Source organism: Rhyacophila brunnea, unplaced genomic scaffold (genome assembly GCF_057557595.1).
Source record: "Rhyacophila brunnea isolate RB1 unplaced genomic scaffold, BYU_Rbru_1.0 scaffold_58, whole genome shotgun sequence".
NCBI lineage: Eukaryota > Metazoa > Arthropoda > Insecta > Trichoptera > Rhyacophilidae > Rhyacophila > Rhyacophila brunnea.
The window spans coordinates 520,070-544,709 of NW_028233255.1; the positions used below are offsets into that span (position 1 = coordinate 520,070).

Genomic DNA, 24,640 nt, shown 5'->3' on the forward strand with positions numbered 1-24,640 from the left:
CAATCTAATTCACATAGAAAAAACAAACTAAAATTGAAAGCAATATGCATTTTTTTGCCATTGAATTTTCTAAAAAAAAATAAAGGTTTTATTTTATGTCTTTGTTCGATTTGACTATATACCGAAAGCCTTCTATATGCCTTATGCTTTACAGAATAATATTTCATTATTTTATTGCAATCAAACAGTTTGTTGATTATATTGGTGTTTAATCAATTTTATTATTGCAAGGGGCAAGGGAAATATCTGCAAATAATGCATCTGAAACAATAAAAAAACATTAGACCTTGCAAAAATAAAAGATCGATCAAATAAATAAAAAATTTGCAAATTTATTGGTTAAGTATGTGTAATGAAATAAAATTATTCTAAAGATTATGCTATCTATATTTAAAAATCACTTGTATATAAAATTATAAAATGTAAAATAGAGATTTTTAATGAATATATTTATATTAAAAATGCGATATATTTTACATCAAAACGTACTTTTTTATACTATAAATTGTTTTGTGATAAGGTAGAATTAAACCGTGTTCTATAATTTAAAAATACATTTACATAGGAACGTAGTATTATAAAAAAATTCCCTACCTATCGTAGAATTAAATCATTAAAAAAATCCACAGTTAATCTCATATTATGTATTGAATTTGTATAAATGTATTATTTGTATTTACTTTTGCTTTTATTTTTCTATATAATTTTTTATAATACATATAATGTTTATATAATTATTTATCCGAGGATTGATGTTCAATGCTACGATATAAATAAAACTATTTAAATAGACAATAAATACTTTAAGAAAAAATACAAGCTTAAAAATTTATAAGCTTTGTGCTTTGACGCGTGAAGAAATTTTGTCTATTTGTAATTTCTGACGAAAAATCCTATTCAAGAGGTAAAATTATTTGGATGATTCCTACTCTAATAAAATGAATTTTTCTAACCAATATACTTCTACATTTAATTCGTTTACTTTCTACTTTGATACTTGTGTATTTATAATATCGTATGTAATTTACAATTAATCAAAAAGTTAAATTCATGTTGAACATGTTTGAATGAAAAACAAAAATTGTGGATCTCGACATTATACGCATTATTCATATCTCTTAATTTTATTTAGGTTATAAAAAAATTATTTTCAAAAAAGGTATTAAAACTTCCAAATTCATTTCCTTTTCATATTTTTGACGTTATATCTTAGTTTTTAAGTTGGCTTCGGACCAATATATATAAAATAAGGTTTTTTTGCAAAATTATTCTATTAGTCTTTCAAATTGGATCTACATCAATAAAAGTCAAGGGTGAGAAAACATTCAAATACATTAATGAGCACAAAAACTAAGATGCTTAAAAATGATTAAAGGGCTTTTCTAGTAGATTTTCTTTTTAAAAATTTTATTTTTTTTATAAAGATTATTTATTTCAAATTTTTTTTTGCATATATAGATGCTCTGATAAGTCCTGTATTTGGATTCATAGTAAAATCATAGCATATTTAGATCAGATTCATATTTTTTCAAAATTATACTTACAGAAGTTCATGTATATTTGTGCTTAAGGTTTTTAAAAAAAGTTATTGTCTAAATAAATGAGTATCCATGTATTATGTAATACAGTTATAAAAAATACAACATGCCCTGTTAGAATTTTTAATATCTTTTAAGTATAAATTCTTTTCAACTTCTTTAAAGTTTAAATTTTTGCATATATTTCACACATAAATATTTTTGATAATATAACAACTAGCAATACTAAGGCGACATATGATATTTTTCATAACTAAAAACAAATACATGCATTTTTTATATAAAAACGCACATAATTTTGTGTAAATATGATATGTAAGATATTTTTCTATTTTATACAAACACCGAAATCTTGTAGCTTTGCCGTTTACTAAAAAATCTTATTTAAATACAAAAAAAATAGTCATTATATTATAATATATGATTTTAGAAGCCAGGCGAAATTCTTTGATTAATATATTCACATTCATTAGTTTTCTAGAATAAATAAGAGTAATTTTTTATGCTGATATTTGCAGATAGACTTACCTGTGAGTTCAATTAATTGAATAGTCAAAAATATGAATTCAATAACTTTTATTTGTATACTTGTTTATGAAAATATGTAATAGATCACTTTTTTACGCCGTATACGAACGATATATAAATAAAGAAGTACTTCATATAGAAGTATTTAAGGACTATATTACTGCAAAGAAATTCAAATAATATTCACCATATAAATTGATATATTTTTAATTTTAATATTTTTTTTTCATATCTCAATTAATATTCTACATATTAGCAGATTAATCTATTTTTATTATTTTTTATCAGATTGGTTAAAAGGATGCGGTAAAAACGTAAACTATTGACTGGGGTCAAATTATGTTTTCAATCATAAAATTGAAAATTAAAAATTTTAGCAGAATGGGCTTAAATTTGTTTTTTTTTATTTAAGCACCCAGTTTATTTTAAAAAAAATTGACCAATATAGTCAAATTTTTTCCAAATGCACTCATATACTTCGCTACTTTATTGCCGTTATGTTCTTTAAAATTTAGAAGTGATTCAACAGCTCACTTTTATCCTTATTTTAAATTTTTCAAGATAAATTCCATAAATAATCAATTTTAAGGACATATTAAATTATGTTTTACTATGATTAAAATTTAAATTTTAGCATAGACAAAATAAAACAAAGGACACTATATTTTTTTTAGTTTTAAAGAATTTTTAAAGTTAATGTTTCTGCCATAAATACTCTAAAGATTTTTATGTGGTATTGAATGTAACTATCATCTGATTACAAGCTCTCTAAAAGAATATCATGCTTTATGTATATTTATCAAAATTATACTATAACTTAGTTACATATTTTATCCACATTGTCACGTTTGGATTTATTTCGAGTCAATAAAACATCATCGGTGTACGTAAATCCACTTGTATATACATTCTCAGCGTTTTATTTCATAGAAAGATATTATAGAGTTTAAAATATCTGCTGTTTTTGCTCACGTATATAAGTTCAAAAGAAAATTTTTATTGATCCGCGGTGCAGATATAACTGATCCTTCTTTTGATATCAAATATCTATAAATTGAGATCAAGATAAATCTATTCTCAGCATAAAATTATGTATGTTGGCAAAAGAGTTGTTGGTAATAGTAATTTAGTTTTCTGTATATATACAATAGCATAAATTATTTCCAGAATCTAATGTGCAAATACATTTTCTTAAAACGTGGACTTGTGTTTCAACAAACAGCCTGTAATTCAATTAGTCTTGACCAAAAGTATGCATAAAAAAATATGATTTTACATGCTTGTAGCATCAAAGTAGAAGAAAAATTTATTGATTGTCGATTTGATTTTTACCGCATATACTTGTTCAAGCATTCAGTAATTCACAATCAATTTGTTTCACCTATTATTTATTTAAATTAGTCATCTTAATTATATGTCTTTTATATTTCTAGCTTTCAAATTTTATATCATGGGCTTTCTGCTACATCCCAGATGATTGTGCGTATGATATTGCTTAGTTGAAATTTCAAAGCGTTTTATTTACGACTTTCCGTATTTTTTAGCACTCTATTGGATTTTATAAGATATGGGATCATATATATTTTGCCTTCGTAAAAAATAGAAAGTTCATTTGCAATTAAATCCGATTTTTCTAGATTCTAATTCTTCAAAAAAGTGTCTAAATATTATTTCTATTATTTACATATATACACAATTACTGTTTTCTTATTAACATACACACTAATACCAGATAGTTCAAGTAAATTATAAATTCAAAAATAATTTTGTGTCGTCTTTTATGGTATTTTGTGTGTTTTTTAAGGGTAAATTTGCAAATAATATATATTTTTTATATCTTTATTCTTTATTATATTACAAGCATAATGTATAAAATGAATACAAGCTTACTTTGTTAATTAGTGTTTATAAATAGCTAGTAATATCTATACATTCCTATTCTGGGCAATATTTTGTTTTTAATGCATTTATCTCTGTTGATATTCTCACATCCCTCACAACATAAGTATATGTATTAAATATATCGTTGCTCAAAATTACTGTTTGATTAAACCTAATTATAATCATATTTCTATATAGGGTAACCTTTAATTTTTTCTCAGGGAGGCTTTAAAATTGTATATCATAAATTAAGCGAACAAAAATCATTATTTATATGGCTTAACTTTTCGTAGAATACCTTTTTAAGGTTTTTTTCTATTCAAGGTGCTGATCTATAGAGTAAAAGTTTTTTATTTTTTTGTTTATTTTATGAATGTTGTAAATCTATGTGATTTTTTTCTTCATGAAAAGATCGTATATACCCAAAAAGATTTTTCGCTCAGAATTAAATAAAATTAATTTCATTCTAGTTTTCTTTTTTGAACTATAGTTTTTTGTTTAAAGGTGGTAAAAACAATTTCTTCTTTTAGAACTTTTAAACTTACAATAATCCCATATATGAGACTTCTATTGTTTATTTAAAGAGTAAAAATATAGTTTTAACATGCAAAAATGCTCTTTATTTGATTTACATGAATTTTTCTATGAAACGATAAGTTTTGTCTAAACACAAATTCTTGCAATCATATAGTCATGTGTATCTTCGATTTTTCTTGCCAGAATTAAATGTAAACAACAATTTATTGTATCTATGTCTTTATTCGAATCTTTTTCTTATATGAGTTCATAGAATTAATCTATAAAAATCTGCTTTTAATAGCGATTTTTTATTCCTTTTCTATGTAATTAAAGAAAAATTCAGCATTCATAAATATTTTATAGTTTTCAAATCCTTTGTATAAAAAGTGGAGACCATAAGTATTGGAAAGTGCCTATATATTTATAGATATATGGGATATGTAGAGCAAGGTATTGTTTTTATATCATTTTACTATATGAATCGATAATAAAACATCGAAAATTTATTAGACAGTTGTTCTCTTATATCTTCCTCAACTTTTAATTGCTAGATTTCCTTTTTACAATACTATATTGAATTTTTCTATCTCCTAGATATCCTATTTATTCACTTATAAAGTCTCTTCGGATGTTTTTATGCTCTAATTCAGCAGCTAAATGGTAACGCTTCATTGAGACATGCTCTTTTTTTAACTCAAAAGTGTATAACTCGGTTTATTGCAGTTTCATAATTACCGCCGTGTTTATTAATGATTAATCTTTATGTTTCTATTCCTTATTATGCACAGTGTTGATTGATTTCTGATCATTGATTAGTATTTCTATGACTACTTGCAGCATTTTTTTCTTCAAGTAAGGTCCCGCTTGAAATATTATATATACAAGTCAAAGGGCCGAATTCTCACATTTTATATATAAAATATTCATAATAAAGTATGTTATCTTTATATAAAACTAAACATACACGAATTTGTCAAAAAGCCATTTTATGTTCTAATTTTCTAATAGGAATTTAATAGGAGCATATGTTAAACGTAAAAGAAGTTTTTTAATTATATCGAACCCGTCAGTTTTCTTGTCTGAATATTGTTTATTTTTATATTTAACGAATAAAAAAACATAAGTTAAGACTTTTGTTTTTCATAAGACCCTCGAAGGTGAGATTCGAGCTGCATGTTTTCACTTTTGTTCTATGTAACCCAATATCTATAAAAATTAATTTGATATCATCTTTCTTTTGAAATTTACCAACGTTAATATTTATTGATCAAAAATTTAATTTACGAAATCGAAAATTATATTTACATTCTTAAAGTGAAATATTTTTTTTAAGTTTGCATTTTCAGAATTTTAACCGATTTATAAATTACAGATTTCTATTAAACTCTTAATTTTTTTTTATTAATTTATAATTTTTTCTCTCTGATCTTGCTTCGCAAGATGAAACACAAATTAAATCACGCGTTAAACTTTTCCATTTATCAAAATTTTCTTATTTCATGCTATATATGAGTTTTTTAAAAGAGGCTTCTTTTTGATTAGTTTCCCCTTTCGCAATTGAATGTTTGTAGGATTTGCAATCGTACTCTGTGGTTGTTACTGGTATTTATATTATATATACTATGTTTTTTTATAGTTTTAATATCTTTGTGGAATAGTACTTCTTTGAAATATAAATCCTTATTTTTATTTTTGAATATTTATGGCCTCAAAATTTTACATGATTTATGGTTTAGAAATTTCTTTTGTATTTTAATTTTTATTGTGGTTTCTTTAACCCTTTTTTTGAATTTTAGTGTAATGTGGTTTATATATTGGCATTTCTCACTACTTTTATTGACTAGAACTTCATTACTATTTTCTTTATTGGCTATGAAGAAAGATTTTTAGGAAATGTGCCGCTATAAAGTGTTATACTATGTGTAAAACACAGTTCTGGATACGCTTATATTCAATTACATAAAGCATTTATTAAAACAACAGATCATTTTTTTTTAAATTTAAAATATACCTTACCTTTACATTGTCATTTTATTAAATTAAACAGCGCAAATAAGATCTCGAATATAAGTTATAAGTAATTCTTAATGTTTTTTTAAATTGAGAAAATAAATTGGATAATATCTAAAGTATAAGAACTAATATTCCGAATTTTGTTGATATTTTATTTCTATTACATATCCTCAACAAAAGAAACACTTTTTCTTTGATCTGAATTAAAATTTCCGCTTGTACTATCGCTAGACGTTATGCATATTTGAGTACATTTAACATTAATATCTTTATTTATAGATGTACTTGGCTTTTTCAATATCCCTTTTAATGCTTTTTTTTTTGATTTACTTTTAATGCTACTCGAAGTTTCTGGTTTGGAAAAATCGATTTTACTATGATTTTGGCGTTCAAGATCACAACTATTCATTTGTTCACTTCGTGATTGATCAACAACAACAGATTCTTTTTGATTTTGATTTGCAAGTGAAAGTAAATCTACTTTCATTGACACCTCATCAATATCATTTGGTTTGAATAATAAAAGGTTTTCTTCGTATGGAAATTCATCTGAATTCAATAAATCCATTTCTTCATTATTAATCTCATTATCTTCGCATAACTCGTCTATTTGATGTAAAACAGCTTGTTTTTTACATTTTTTCGCCGGTGGGATTTCGGTTCCGCATAGATAACTTAAAAGCACCAACAGGATATTAATATTCATCACAATTTTTTACTTATTTTATTTAAGCAAATAAAACAAATCGAATTTTTAAATGATACCTTTTATGTAATTTATTTTGCAAAATCAAGATTATAAGACTTTTAAAGATTCATATGCTTGATATATATGGAAAACATACTATTTTAGAAACCAACAACTAATATTATAGTTTATTTGCATTTTAAGTCGAATAAACATACTCGAAGAAATAAATTAATATTTCTTATTCAATTTAATCTTCATTTACATTTTAATGATAATTAGAAAATCTAGCTTTCCTATCTAGTGGTAGATCTAAATATGGTCAAAAAGATACGCCTATTTGAATCTATTAAAAAAAAATTAATTTCAACTTAATAAAAAGATCAGATGATTACAAATATGTATTGTGCATATTTTATTAATTTAGATCGATATATTTCTAGAAATCGCCTAAGAGACCATTTTATAAAATTACATCAGTAGGAACTTCAAATATCTCAATTATTTGGATATTTGCTTTTTTTGAACTTCGTACTTTAAGTATTCCTAATTAGTAAAAGTCTAAGAATTTAGATTAAAAAAGTCATAAAGACCACAAAAATGGCATTAGATGTTTTTGGATTCTTATGAGAATATCTTCTTACAAGAATCTTATAATAATACTTACAATGTTAATATCCCATATATGAAATATTTATTAAGTTATGAAAAAATAAATACTATATTTTTTAACAATATCTTGATTGTTGGTTACGGGAGTCTGACAAAATAAAACAAAATTTTATTGATAAATATTTATTTGATGTAATTTATATGTCTTAACTTGATTAATATGCAATATAATAATGAAAACATAGGATATATAGTTTCGCTCAGTGTTTTATTTATAAAAATCTTTAAAATTGGATTGTAAATACATAGTGAATAAATTACGATTATATTTTAGAAAAAGCAAATTAACTTTATAAACTTATATTCAAATAAAAAATTCGACCCAATTTAGAAATTCAATTTAGTAATTTATTTATCCCGAAATATTATCAATAAAAAACAAGTGCTGGCTTTTTTAGACACCGATCAATTTCTACCAATTTTGAAGAATATTAAAAAAGGAATTTCTCGATTTTAATTAAATTGCTAATTATAGTATATATAAAAAATATGCTTGAATTATAAAATATTTTAGAAACAGTGTTGGCTGATTTTAGAAATAATTTAGATGTTAAAAGTGGCAAATGGTAAATTTTTTATTTAGATCTGGAACCACTTTATAATGCCTATAAAAATGTAAAATAACTTCTCTAGAAAAAAGTCTATATAACACAGGCAACTTTAATGATCCATATGTACATTAAGAAATGAATAAAAAATATTTTTAAAAAAATGAAGATTAAAGTGATATAATACAATCAATAAGCCAGCCAATAATTTTTAAATTATTTGTGATAAATACACTATTTAATAAAAAGCAAACCACACGTATAATAATAGATAAACCAATACTTTATAAACTACGAAATAATTAATACCTTCTACGACCAATTAAAAAAGTTCCTGAAATTTAAATTTTTTTAAAATAGCATATAAGTATATAATATTAAATAAAAATACATGATAGAATATACTAAAAATTATGAAAGTATTCTTAAAAAGAATTTTTTTTGGTCATTATTCGTAAATACAATACCCTAATATCAAATTTTTATGTGAAATATACGAAATAGATGCTTTTACAATAATCTAATGTGCATAGCAGTAAAATTGTTAAATTACAGGTCCATATTTATCATTCTCTGAATATAAAATATCTAAAGTTTTTTTATCACGAATAATGTGCACATTTTCTATATAATTTATGATTGAAAAGATAAAAACGCACTGTTATATACTTGTTGTTACTTTACGATAAATTTTCTTTTTTAAATCTTTGCAACATTATTTGTCAAACGCGTTCAGAACTATTGTTGCTTATCGAAATATAAAAAATTTACGAATAACTTTTGATCCTCGAACTACATATATTATACCGCAACCTCTAGTCTTATTACATGGAAGTGATGGCCTTACTCTACTATATGATTATCTTCTGTATAGTAAGAATTTTCAGAATACGAATTAGATGCACTAGCAAAATAAGTTAGAATCGAATGCGTAGATTTATTAGGTTGAATTGTGTTTGGAATTCGCATTAATATACTTATTTAATTTTCGAAATTTTATAGCATGTATTTATGGAATATCTAACTTTCTAAAAAAGCATAAATATATTCCTGAATAATATAATAAATATTTGTGTATAAATAATCTCATTCTGATATATTTTGGATATCTAAAATTATTTCACACCCATACTGAAATTTCTGGCAACATATTAACAATATGATTCAGAAAAGCCATTTTATTTTTAACAAAAAAAGATTACAACCCAAAAAATACTTATTGTGATTTTATTATAATATATTTTATGTTGTTCTATATTGCATTTGTTTTTGGTTATGTATTTCCATGTTTTTTTAGTATTATTTTCCCTTAACACATGAAGTAGGGGGTTTCATGATATATTTTTTTCGTAGTTATCGATTTCGGGTTTGAAAAATTAGGATATAAATTACTAAATCAACAATAAATAATTATTTTTTTATTTGATCTATTTTAAAAACAGATATGAGATAAGGAGCATGTTTCATATGACCGGATACATATCAATAAAATAAAATAATTATTATTTTTGCATAATAAAAATTTAAGAACTACTAGAAAATATATTATAGCTTTTAAATAATAAAAAATAGAGCAAATTTTTTTTTTGTGCATTATAAAAAATAAATTCGCAAATAATATCATACAAATTAATTTTATATTTAAATTAGACAATTTTTCGTTTTAAATAAATATTTAAGAAATTAGATAACATAGAAAGCAGATAAAATAGATTTTTATTTTATTTTAAAATTGCTTTTTGTCGCAAGGATTAAGAAACTTTGGGATATTCAAGATCACAAGATTTTAAAGTAAAATCACTTTAAAACTTAAATAAAAAAATATATGTTTGTCTTGTAATAGTACTATTTAGCTATCAATACGAGAAATAGAATAAACTCAAGATAGCTGTAAAAAATCAATTCGTCTTGAAAATAAGTTGATAGTTATTTTTATAATTATTTTAAGTATTTTTATTGCGTTATTATCAGAGTTTGGAACTTCTATAGAGATTTGAACATACAAATTCATGGGTATTTCAGATAAATTACTTATCTGCTTGTGTTCTACAATAATACCTTTTCATTATTGAAAAATTTTATAAATATATTCAGCCTTTTTTTGTTGCAAAAAATATATATAATGTACAAAGACTATCTCATAATTCAGAAATAAATTAATGATTATATATTTTTTCATATTGCTTCATGCATGAATTATAAATCAAGTAACAAAAATAATCATGATTTTTTTTCTAGTATTTATATTAAGATATTTTTTTTTATTTCCGGAAACTTCATACTCACATTCGATGATTTTATTGATTAATAATATAAAACACCACAAGAAAAATATAAGCAACAAAAAAGATGTATTTGATAAAGAGCCGACTTTAATTGGTCAATGCTCTATAAATTTGTTTTAGATAAAATGAATTTCTTGAGCAAATACTCTTATCGAACATTAAAATTTAATAAATCTATAATAAATGTATAAAAATTATGCATATTTATTGTCATTGATTTACTAGCATTGAATAATAAATAATGCATTTTTATTTTTATTTTGTATGATTTTGGATTATTATTGACAAAAAGAGTATATAAATATATAAAAGTATGTAAAATAAAAAATAATTGTTAGAAATTCTTTTTTTTGTATGTGCTTGGATTATCTTAAGAGGAAAAGACAGACATATTTCGGTAAATATCTATGCACACCAAAAATTTGTTAGTCCCACTAGATTGAATAAAAAAACACTTTGGAAATTGATTAATTTATATTTCTTCTTTTGATATTCGTCGATTGAGATTCGTGCAACAAGATAATATTTAAATAATTAAAATGGAGACCGAACTACATAACAGCTTCAAATTAATTCACATAAAGTTTTAACAAATATGATCACTAAGGATGATATTGGTAAGTAAAATATTATTTTTCTATAATGATTTTAAAAATTAAAAATTTATTTTTAGCATAAAAACCCACATGATTTAATACATAAATAAAATTTAATAAACCATTTCATGTGTATTTTATAAGTTTAAAACAATTTTTTTTAGGAGGTCGATGTGTTTTCATATAAATAATAAAAAAGATAAAGGTTTTGTTTGTAATTTTAGAATAAAAATATTTTAAGATTTTTTTCAGCAATTATAATAATTTTAAGGTATAAAACTTTGAACATAACCGTGTGGTACTTAGCAAATTATAATAAATGCAGAAGATAAAAAAAAATCTTTTTTTAATAATTAATCATAATATAACAACAAAATTATTGCCCTATTTTTTTAAAATTTGACTTGTTTTATGTTAGTTAATCTTCATTCGTTGATAATGATTATGATCACATTATCAGTAAAATTTTATTGGTTAGATAATTAATCAAAGCAGCAATCGATTCATACAATTTTGTAATAGTAGAGATAAGAAAATATAACATTCGATAAAAAATGGTTCTGAGTGAAGAAAAATGCCGTGAGTGTTTTGTGAATATCCGAAAAATGTTAGGGAAATATAAATTTAGTAAATTAGAAACAGAAATAGCTGAACATAAACTAACAGAAACGAAGGTAACTAACGATCCGGGTGGTATGAAGGAACAAAAGAAAGGAAAATACGGCATATTTTTGCAGTTTATCTTGCAGAAAGATGGTATTTTTACAAAATATTTTTGCAAGTTGCATGGTTTTAGAAATTATAATTTAGGTTTATTTTTTGAGATACTGAACAGCAAATATATTGAAATTGATACGAATGAGTTATATATTTTTATGGAAAACAATGGAAGTAAAGTACAACTTTGTGAAAAAGTCGTATGTATCCTAAATTCGATTGTCTTGAAAACAATAAATATGCAGCAGAAGATGACGTATAAATTTACAAAGTTAGTAAACCATGAAAAGAAGCATTTAAAATTTCTTGAAGAAATATACACCGCTTCTCTTGAACTATACAAAGACCGTACACTATCAAATTTCAATTTAACCTTTTTTAATTTAAACGAAATGATACTAGTGTCGAAAAGAATATTAAAAGATCTGAATAATTACAATTTAGACAAAAAAACGCGAAGTTACAAAAAACAAAAATATTATCGACCATATAAAAAAAATATAGAAGATTTACGAAATATATATGTATATTATTTAGTTCACAAAGAAGATATTCTTCAATATTATTTAGCGCATTCGCAGTGTATATTAGATAAAACCAAGTACAAATCAGTTTTTGTGGATGTAAAACATATTGGCATGATATTTCTCCGACCAATAATACATATTTTCCGATACATCACGGCGTTTGAAACTTTTAAAGAGGAATGTTTCACGTATGATGAGAATGCATACGGTTTTCTTTGTGGCAGTTTCAAAAATATTGTGGGGATGGCGAACGAGCAGAAACGGCGAAGTGAATCGAAGAATTTATATGATAGTCTTGTGGGCAAGATAAATAATTATGAGAGAATGAATTGTGAAATTCTTGAATTGGGAATGGGGGATTTGATATTTGATATTGAGACAGAAATCATTTTGAGACGGAAAAGGTCGATTTTTTTATTGTTGTTTTTTGAAAATGGGTATTCTTTTATTGAGAAAACTAGTGATATGGATAAAGCAGAGCATGATCGAGTCGTTTATGTTTATATAGATAGTGCTATGTATAAAGATGTTAAAAAATGTAAGTTGTATGAAGAAGAAGACACGTATATCATGAAAATAGTAACTCATAAGAAAAATGAACGAGAAGTTATCTTAATTCCTTATAAAAAACGTGAAATAATGATAAAAATTGCCAAGCATATAAAAAGTAGATCGAGTGAAAGTATAGACACGGAGAACAGAAAAAATAGTAATATTGAAATGGTAAGAAATCAAGACAAACAATTCGACAAAGAAAAAAAAGTTTTTATGGAAGAAAAGAAGGAAATAAAGGAATTGCAAGAATTATTAGAGAGGAAAAGATTGCTGTATCAAAAGCTAATAGACAATGAAAAAATTAAAGACGCCGAACTTGTCGTAAAGATAGAATGTGGGAATAAACGTATACTTGGATTTATCAGAAAAATAATAACTTTAGATGATTTTAAGAGATCGATAATATCACAAATAGGACGAGATTCTTTTCCAGAAAAGCTTATACATGAGGCACACATACAAATAGATATTTTTAAGGGATTTAATTTTTTCTTGAGGGATGAATATCAATTATATCTTATTGATACGGAGATAACTTTGAAAGCGGCACTTAAACTTTGTGAGAAGGCAGGTAGAATGGATATTATTGTTAAAAGAAACGAAGAATCTGTAGATAGCAGCCTTTCAGAACTATGAAAGCAAAAATATAGATATATAGAAATAAAAATTAAAACCTTATATAATTGTTTTTATAAATTATCTTAGATATAAGAGGATTGATGGTCATTTTTAGGCATTTAAATAGATATGAACACAATAAATAGTACAAGATTTATCTATAATATAGTATCATTTATGTAATTATAAAAGAATAGACATCCTAAGATTTCATGCTATAAAAAATTTAAAAAGTAGATATAAGTTGAGCAATAAATATTTTTGATTATTGGTGGTTTGTTTAATTTGACAGTCCCGTCTTTAGTGTAATAATTAACAGTATTATTAGTCACACGAGAATTATAAATAAAATATATTATCTATAATGTAATAAATATTTAATATCATTGTTTTTAGTGTAATGCAGTTGATGTAATTTTACGAGCTGATATCATAATTCTCAAAAATAGATGATGTTTGACAGGGATGTAGAATAATTATATTCATAAATTTGTGATTATCAGCGTTCAATGCAGTGTTTTAAAATTGGTTTAAGTGAAGTAGAATGCTTGCTGGCTGTATTAGCTCGTGTTATTTAATCCGAGAAATGATTTAATATCTATTTTTTAGATTAAAAAACTCATTGGATTATTTTTTAGGAATTGTATTTCAAAATCAGTATTGCTTTGTTTTAAGAATAGTCATTGTTATACTTTGTAGAAACCGTATGTGTACGATCAATTATACATATTAATAAAGAGTGATTTCTTCTGACAATTGGTTTTAAATCATAAATACAAAATCTGCAATGCTTTACAAATTTACAATATATTTATTATTATATTTACTGAAAATTCTATGTATATGATAACAACTACATAATATTAAATATAGGATCAGTGATGCATTTTGTTAATAAAGAGTGTATTCATCAGACAGATTATTTTAAATTGAATTCACATAATCAGTGATGCTTTGCAATTTAAATATATTTGTTTTTGATCACTTCAGCAAATTTCAAATACAGGATCTGTATTATTTTAAAATCAAAATTTCTATGTCAATTGCAAAAGCAAATGATATAAAATTACAAACAAACCATATTACTTGCGCCTATGTATTTTTTTGTGATTCAAATTCTAATCTAAAATAACAAACTTAATTGAGCAGATCAATCTTTAAAATCGTTAAGAAAAGAAATTATGTCTTTTGTTAATTAAATATGATCCAGAAGGATTCTAATAAATAATCTAAATTTCATGAATTTAATCAATAGTATCATTCAAAATCCAAAAATATAGTTTCTTTAAATTAAATACTTTTCATACCCTCAAGAAAATGACAAACAAGAAAGTATTCATGGAAATTTCAGCAAATGACAAACCATTAGGAAAGATCGTTATACAACTAAGATTTGATGTTTGTCCAATCACCAGCGAAAACTTCTTTGAGCTTTGCAAACAAGAAAGTCCAAAGAACGGATTTAACCAAAGTATATTTCATCGAGTAATTCCTGGCTTCATGATGCAAGGAGGCGATTTTACTGCCCAAAATGGAACAGGAGGAAGAGGCTTTAGTAAAAATAAATTTCCTGATGAAAATTTCATCTTGAAACATTCTGAGCCGGGAATGCTCTCAATGGCCAATTCTGGACCAAACACTAATGGATCCCAATTTTTTATTACGTTTACTGAATGCAGTTGGTTGGATGGAAAGCATGTTGTATTTGGAAAAGTTATTGAAGGAATGGATGTTGTTAAAAAAGTCGAAACTATGGGATCTAACGATGGAAAACCAAAACAAAAAATTCAAGTTACTAAATGCGGGGAATTTAATTGAAATTTTATATTAAATCTTTGATCTGAAAAATATTTACGCTAATTTGCTCTAAAAATGTTTGAATTTATAGCCAATTTTTACTTAAACACGAGTATTGTGTAAATACATTTAAAATATTATATTTTTGATTTTTATTCACGGGTTTATTTGATTTTGTTAGTCACTTATACAAAACTTTAGATTTCTCCATAGAATGAACAGACTTGGTGCTTTTCTTTCTACCTAATCATCTTTACAATCTTCCTCGATGCATCTTCTTTCCTGAAACGGATATAAATATTATAAATATTTCTTTATAATATATTTGGTAATGTTATAACATGGGACGGTCTGGTGACACGATGTCATAGAAGGTACCTGAAGGAACTAGATGTCACGAACCAGGCTTAAGGCTGATATTCAAACATTGGGATTGAGAAAAAAGCTTGAATTAATAGGTCTCGAAAGAGGAGGGGTATTAAAGAAGACTTCGGTGAGGAGAAGATAGCCGAAAGTATAAATACGCTGTGCGCACAGAGAATCAAGCAAGCTGTGCCTGAGAACAAATACTAAAATTACGGCTATAAACCCCATAAATAAAAAATACTTATATAATTGGTAATATTTGTGTGTAAATTTAGTAGAATAAGCAAGATTATGTACACAAAGATATCGATAATATTTCTTCATCACAAAGATAATTTAATTTTTTGTAAAGTATATTTGGTACTCTTGATATTATCTTAATTTATAGATTATTTAATAATTGTTAATTTTTCACATCTTTACAACATAATAAAAAATCAAGATTGCTCATTAAAAAATATTTATAAATACCCCTTTAAAACCTATTATCTTTGCAATTTCATCATTATGTATTCTTCTTATAAATCGCATCAATTCAATACTTTTACTCAATCATATTTTATTTCACAAGATTTAGCATCTATTTATAGTTATTGATTACAGAGTAATGACGAATTTTCTAAGTAAAAAAAATAATGTATCGAATTTAGAAATCAAATATTAGATAAATCTGTAATTTCCATAGTAAAAATAATTTATTTTTTTAATTTAATATTTGATTTCTGCGCGAAGTCAATTTTATTCTGGAAAATATTATTTCCGATTTTTTAATTCCTGCCTCTGCTTAATAATGCATATATAATATGGAATATAAGTTTGGCGTACGATTTCTAATGATATGTAAAAGTGTTTTTACTTTATCAAAGATATAGATATGTGCGAGCATCCACATTTTTTTTTATAAAAAAATATACCACAATACAAACTTTTTATATTAGCGCCGAATGCATTGATTAAAAAAAGCCATAAAATTCAACTTATCCTTGATTTAGTGATGCAAGATCACTTGAATTCTATATCGAACAAAAAAAACGATTTGCCATTTTTAAAAAGCATGATTCTTTATAAACTAGTAATTTACTCTACCTAGAATAAATATATACAGAAAAAAATAGTATATCATCATTTAAGCATCCATAAAGGTTTCGAACAATAAACATAGACTGATGGGCTACCTTAAAAGATAGAATACAATTCATGCTGCAAATTCCAAGCAAACATAGGCAATCATAAAAAAAATTTACCGAAAACGCAGCGATGATAACCCGATTAAAGCATTAAAAAGATAGTTGGACTAATTTAATATTTAAATGTATTTCGGATCATAAAAACCAGAAAATTATATTTATAATTAAAATAACGATTATATTTGATATAAAAAGCATATAAACTAATCGTATATATCCATAATTCACGTATAAAAATCTACTGCTGTTAGATAATTATTGACAATATTATTTCTTAGCTCCTAAATTATACCAAAAAATGCAGATAAGCATAATAAGTTTTACACATTTCAAATAAAATTACATTAAAACAGCCTTAAATAGTTACACAAACATTCGTATTTGATTTATGTAACAAATAACTAAGAAAAAAAACAATATGAATATTTACATAAACACTTGTAGTGAAGTGTTTAGAAAGACAATGATTTTTGATTTGAATTTATAAAAAAAAATATAAATCGATATTTTATGTATAATAGTTTGTATTTTGGATAGCTATATATACTTATAATATTTTATCACTTGTATATGGTATTATGAGTAATCTTTACACTCTTTAAAACTATATTTTATTTTGCATCTGATAAATGATATATCAATGTACTATAGAAATCAAAAAAATCTAATTTTATAAGAAAAAAGCTTTATTACCTTAGGAAACAGTGCCTATATCTAAGCACCTATTTCATAGCACAATTTCTCGAATTTGTTGCAGAAAAAAGATATTTATAGCATTAGAGAATAACTAATTATACTGAAGCTATAAAAGTACACGCCTTAATAATTAAATTTATTGGTTATATCTTTTATATTACTTAATCTTGGGTTATTATTTATTTATGGGTTAAGTTTCTTTTTATCGATTTTATCTATTTAGACGTGTTCAGCGTGTTGGGAATATTGCACAACTCCTTGATACATCTTTTGACACCTTCCTTTGATCTTTCTTCATCAACTACTCTTCTTTTCTTATATGAGATGAGTTCAAGTGCCTTGCGAAGTGTGTAAGCTTCTACTTCGTCCGGCATTTTTAACTCTTTAACATATTTTTTATGATATTTTGTGACCACCCCATCCTAAGTCATCACATATGGTATTATTCTTGTTTTACATTTGTAAATTAAACCAAGTTCTTACCAAAGATGTCATATTTCCTATATTTTTCATTCTCAACTTCAGTCAAGTTATCAAGGCTCGTTATACCTATTTCTATCAGCGTAATGATATTTTCTTTTTTTTCGAATAGAAAAATATCAGGTCTATTTTGTTTGATTAAAATATCTGTTTTATGTCGGGTATCAACTTTTATTTCTGCATTTTCGATTTCGCAGATCTCTTGTACTGGGTGAGTTCTGATCCCCTTGGTTTTTTTGAAGTTGTATCGTCTTGATAGGAGGAAATGAAGACATCTTAGGATTTCATTATGTCTTCGCGTGTAATCATGCCCTAACATTTTCTTGCATCTTGTTGCAACTTAATCTTGGAAATATCTTATTTAAACATAAAAATAACAGAAATATTAGAAAAAATATAACGTTTGTACTATTTTTGTATTTTCAATAAATTTTAAGTTGTTTCGATTCAACATATGGTCAAAATTTGCGGATTCATTACTTTTTCATATCTTTGCGACTGTTATTACATAGCTACGAGGTTTAACTTTTAAAGAACATATCAAATTAAATTATGCGAATATAAAATATCAAAATGTATAAAAAGCTTTAATATTTATAAAAAAAACCGTAAAAAACACAAATATAGTTCAGAGATGACTTAAAACGGCTGTAAAGTAACGTTAGAGCGATTAGTAAATAAACTTTGATCATAAAACGGTTTATCTAAAATTTATTTATCTTTAAATTCATCCTTTTTATTATAAAATTAAGAATAGCAGTTTAATAAATTTTTTTCTATTCAAAAACCGTGCAACACACAAATGCGAATACTTATTATTAAGATCCTATGAAATTTGAGCTTCATCTGTTATTTACTCAATCTCAGAATCAAGCGATTCATCTTTTATTGTTTTGTTGATGTTTGCATTTTTTTCAAGATTCTCTAAACAAATCTCAAGTTCCTGCATATCACCTTCTTTTACGATATCTACAAATATAACATATCGCTTTTTATCTGTAAGTGGAATAATCCTTTTAATACTTCCACATGTACAATGTTCTATTGGACAATTCAGACATGCTTCATTCTTTTCATTAGAATTATCATACTTTTCATCAACTTCTTCACTCATATATAGTATACGCATAATTAGCGCTTCTTTTTAATGGATTGACTTCAATAATTTCTATGGGAAATGTCTGGAAAGCTTCAGAGTCGATGCATAATTTTTCATATTTTGAAAACTCAATAAATTCGTCTGAAGCATAAGTTTTAAGAATAAATATATGCAAAATCAGGAATAACATAAATCACTTGGTCAACGATGCTTTTAAATTTTTTAATTGTCTTTTTCTATATAAGAGTCTAACTTTTATTAGAAGATAGCTGTCATAAATCACATATTTTTTATGTATTCTTTTAATGATACCATATAAAATCGAATTACTATTATAATTAGAATTATAATGTCTTATTTGTAATATTTTAGGGGTTTTATTAAATTACATAAAAATAGTTGAGTATTTTGAAATTTCTGTTCTTCCACATCAATAATTGCAAAAAAAATTACAATATTTGTGTTTTTATAATACAGATATAAAACTATGTAATATTATTATAATATGAAATCATTTGGTAACACTTTAATTTTAAATTCATAAGACATGTAATAAGAAAGTAACCTGTCTGTATTTACAAAAGTCCAAGAGAAAAAATAATATTTTAATTTAAATTTTAAATTTCTAAATAAAGATCATTGAATAATATATTTTTTATTATTATATTTATTTCAAGAAATTTCATTTTTTTATGCTATATTATCGTGTCCCTCAATCCATCAAGAAAGTCATGTATTGGCATTTAAAAACAAGTAAAGAAATTGCCAGTCGCATAAAAAAGATCTTTTTGCCCATAAAATCTATATAGAGCTTGAACTTTATTTCTCATATATATTTATACTCTGAACTTTGTACATGAAAAATAACGTGCCTTAAATATATATATTAATAATATTAAAGTTCGGTTTTATTTATTTATATGTATAATTGATAAGTCGAAAGATAAATATTAGCATAAAAAAATATTTAAATTTTCTAAACCAATCAATAAGATAATAAAAGTAAGAAGCTACATAAATGCAAATTAACAGCTCCGAAAAAAAAAATTGCTATTAAAATAGATTGTTAATACTTTCAGATTTAAATTTAATTTTGAATAACACAATTTAAATTTATAAATTCTTTAAATTTTTTTGTTCTGAACTTAAATAATTTTTACGTATTAAAACATGTAAGCCTAAAAAATTATTTTTTTATTATTGGTCAATTTATTCTAATCTGCTTTTTTGAAAAATATACAAAAAATAATATCAATATCATTATATTCAAAATTTATTAATACGAAAAAATTGAGTTCTGATATATATTTCGAGTGCCTAAATTATTTTTTCAAATTTTTAAGGCCTGGTATAGTAAACATTTTCCGTTCTCAAATTCTTCTGGATATTTATAATTTTTTTTCCAACATATATTATACCATTTTTTATAGACAAACGCGATTATAGCTCTATATTCAGGTTCAAGAAAAACTTAAGAGTATTGATTGAAACATATTTGATTTAAAATCTTTAGACTTCAACTTATTTCAATACTTTGACCTAATCCCAGACTTATAACTAAAAGTTTTTATCACGATCTTTTTTTCGGGCGTATGTTTCCTTATCAAATGGCCTTCCGACATCTTAATCATGACAGTTGTAATTTTTTAATCACATTATATCTCGTTATGATCATGGCAATATTCGAATTCTTCTTTTTAAAATGAAAAACATTTTTCTACTCTTGTCATTTTTATAAAGCATCCAAGATACTTTTATATACCAGTATTTTAAAAAATCATATATAATAAAAGCTGTTGTTACAAAAAAGACCACAGAATCTAACAATAAAAAAAAATATAACAATATGACCTAATTTCGTGCGATTTGGTATGAATCTACACATATTCTTTCCATTTCCTAAAAATTATACTGCATAGTATTATATACGTCTCAATATCTGATCATTTAGGAAGTGAATTTCTAATGGTATACTGAGGTAATGATTTTTATGCTCAAAAATATCTATATTATATAAAAAAGTTAACAAAAGAAATATAAAAAACAAAGAATATGTGTTTTCATGCATAAAGAAAATATTGAATTAGATCAATAAATGCTCATAGTCAAATAAAAAAAAATTAAGCCTATAAGATTTACTCTATATACGCAAAAAAGCGAATCAGTTATGCAAATATTGCAATTATATTATTCTATAGATTATATCAGTTGTTATTCATATATTTAATATAGAAAATCAATTATATCTTATCAAAAAAATATTCAGTATAAATAATATGAGCTCTTTTATAGCCATTGATACACAATTTAACATAAAGAAGCATTTTTTTAATCATTAGAATTACCATAAAAATGCCAATCCTTTTCATCTGAAAATTTTAATCGTCCCACCCCTATTTAAACCCATAAATCATACAAAAATAAACTATATCTACATCCACCTCGACTAAAAAATATTTTAGTATATTCAGCGCCACAATGATCTGTTTTTTTTGGAACCTGAAGTCTTGAAATGCATATGCCTGACAGTGTTTGCTGTACTTCATACGAATACGGTGGCATTCTATAAAAACTGTTTTGGGATTTATCTAGACATTATTTGACAAAGAAGTGCTTGTAACCTTCCATATTTAAAATTATATTTTGACTGCTTAATTACTCAACTGAAACATCGGAAATATTATAATATCTTGCAGAAACATTGTATGGGTATATGAAATAAAATCAATGCATTCTTTTGGTAATATTGCGTGATAATTGAATTAACAGAATACAGCAAATCATAATACGAAATTTCACCTAAATTAATTCTATTTATTATCAATATACTATGGTAGGCATAGCTTAAAGACATAAATATCATATGGGAACACTTTTTGACTTGTTTTTTAAAATAAAAGACTGATCATACATTGTAAAAAAGTTTACTTTTATCTTATAAAGAAAATATGTAAAAAAACTGAATAAGTACAAACTGAAATGTTCAAATACACAAAAATTTCTGTTATTAGTCTTATATTTGGCAAAAAATTCCAATAAAAAAATATTAATATATTATCTTTAGCTTTTTTTACGTAAGAAATGCACTAGATAACTACTCGTGCTGTTTCAATACAAGGTATTGTTCTAAAAGGACGAATATTTTCATTTTGACTTCTAAGTAAATATATGCATGTTTTTATCACAAATATATGACATCTATTTAATGATACGCATTAGATTTTTGCCTAAATGTGAAAAAAAAATAAAAACTGCGTCAATTATTTAAAATAAAAGGATCTTTTAACGCAAATATTCGGGTTTTAATCAGATTAATAGTATCAAATTATAATTTTTTAGCATAAAATATGCCAATGTTACAAACACATAAACAATAATATTATCACAAACTTTGTAGATGAATGAGAATTTGATTTATTTTAAAAAAATAAGAAAAGGTGAACTAATAATAGATATGATACAAGTGATCATAAAGTAAAAACCGTGGAGTTTTATTACATAATTAGAACTGTGCCCTAAATATGAAAAGCTTGATTTTAATGATTTTTTTGTTACATAGAAAACAAGAGAAAACTTATTCTCCACATATAAACCATTAATATAGAAAAATGAATAATATTACTCTAATTTTTTTACACTAATAAAAAAATACGAGAATATTTTTCAGTATTTAATACTACAAAAAAAATATTTAGTTATAAACGAAAGACCTTACTGAGATCACAAACCATAAGGATTACAAAAACTGGAAATTTCGATTTTACAAATTTTCTTTATCTAATAAAAGGGTGTTATAAGACATCCAAATATGTATTTTAAAGATTTGTCATATGAATTTTAACAAATTTTATATAAAACAAACCTGTATTATTGTGCTTTTACCATTAAAAAAAAATTCATATCATGTTATTTAGAACATAATTCTTGTTATTCGACTCTAGCCAAATTGATAAATATCAAAAAGAATTATAAAAAAATTATTTTATGAACTTAAAAATTAAAATATACGAAAAAAATTGAATTTAGATTTTTACTTCGAAAGTAATTCTAAGGGTAATCTTTAAGTTTGAAATAAAGATTATTGATTTAATGATGTTATAGCAAACACAAACATCATTTATCTTAAATGGACAAAAAACAAATTTTCGGAATTTTATAACAATTATTTTAGTAAAAAATTTCCATACATACATAAATATATTTATTTCATATAAAATATAAGCAAATAAAATACATAAAAACAATGGATAATTATACCACGGTCGATTTTATAAAAGTAAAACTGCTATAAAAGATATAAAATTTGCCAAAATTTGGCATAAAATCATATCAAACATATCAAATCTATTGAAACCAATCTAAGCAGCAAAAAACATTCAAATAATTTAACAAGCACGCAAAAATGTAAAAATGCTATACATCACTTTCTTTAATCAGAACCAAAAGAGTTTGATATATATTTAACTAGAAAAGAAAGATTTTATCATAAGATTTCAATCTTTTACAACCAGCAATTAAATAAAAATAATATTTTATATAGAAGAAAATGGGATAAACCATTCGGGTAATATATTAGCAGGAAAAATGTTTTTACTGCCAAATTATAAATGTACCACTGAAGACTTGATATCACTAAAAAGAGCAGCCATAGAAATTTATGAGGGGAATAAAACACGCCTATAATCAACAATAAATATACGTATAACCAAATACAACTTAAACAATAATCCAAAGAATATAATGATTAAAATCATAAAGAAGGTTGTATGTGTATAAATAATATAATAAAACTACACAAAACCTTTCCGTATGCTATAAATATCATTATAAACGAAGTGGATCTTTAAAGTAGCATCATTTTATTTCATCGTGGTATAAGAACAAGAAAAATACCTTTTCATGCCACATTGAAATATGTTCTTTAGAAAAAGGTCACTCTGCGGGAAAATATATAAAACAGTAGACCACCTGGCAAGCCATTTTAGTAAGATACTTAGCTGTTACTATACTCGAAGCTGAAACAAACGTGTAAGATACATACACTATATGTTAGAGAAATTAAACTTTAAAAAACAACAAAATGAAAATAAACACGGTTTAAGAGGTAATTTTTAGACGAATATACACAAAAAAGGTAAGGCAAAAATATAAAATGGTTTAAAATCATCACATGATCAAGTAGAAATTTTAGCGTGCGATAAGAAGAAAAATTTGATGACACTATTAGAAATATGTTAGCATAAATAGGTTTTCTGACGATTTTTGTAAGCGAGACGCCATGAAAACACCATTAACTAGCAATTTAAATCAATCTGATTCACAAATCTCTA

The 24,640-nt window shown here is 24.4% G+C and overlaps 1 pseudogene; it reads left to right on the forward strand.

Annotated features, from left to right (window-relative positions):
• The first annotated feature begins 15,002 nt into the window (after window positions 1-15,002).
• LOC147065777 (uncharacterized) lies at window positions 15,003-15,503 on the forward strand (annotated as a pseudogene).
• The last annotated feature ends 9,137 nt before the right edge of the window (window positions 15,504-24,640 follow it).